Source organism: Penaeus monodon, chromosome 29 (genome assembly GCF_015228065.2).
Source record: "Penaeus monodon isolate SGIC_2016 chromosome 29, NSTDA_Pmon_1, whole genome shotgun sequence".
NCBI lineage: Eukaryota > Metazoa > Arthropoda > Malacostraca > Decapoda > Penaeidae > Penaeus > Penaeus monodon.
The window spans coordinates 12,856,154-12,856,427 of NC_051414.1; the positions used below are offsets into that span (position 1 = coordinate 12,856,154).

At 48.9% G+C, this 274-nt stretch overlaps 1 protein-coding gene across 1 annotated transcript in view; it reads left to right on the top strand.

Moving 5' to 3' along the window:
* The window catches only part of LOC119591966 (mucin-19-like), a gene marked incomplete in the record, with an annotated part of 7,802 nt that overhangs the window by 3,617 nt on the left and 3,911 nt on the right, over positions 1-274 (top strand).

Sequence of the window (274 nt, forward strand, 5' to 3'; positions counted from 1 at the left end):
TTTTCCTCTCCTGCACAAGTGAGCAGCTCTTCATCACCAGATGGAAGTTACAGCTTCAATTACGAAACTGACTCTAGTGACCGAGAAGAAAGTGCTGATCCAAACCTCAATGTTAAGGGAAGATTCAGTTTCCAAGGCACTGATGGACGCCGCAGAACTATTCGGTACAGAGCAGGAGCAGGTACCGGCTTTGTCGCTCAAGGAGATCACATTCCTGTTTCACCAGAGGTACCATCAGGATCACAGGTAGTCCCTCAGACAAGGAGTGGCCCTT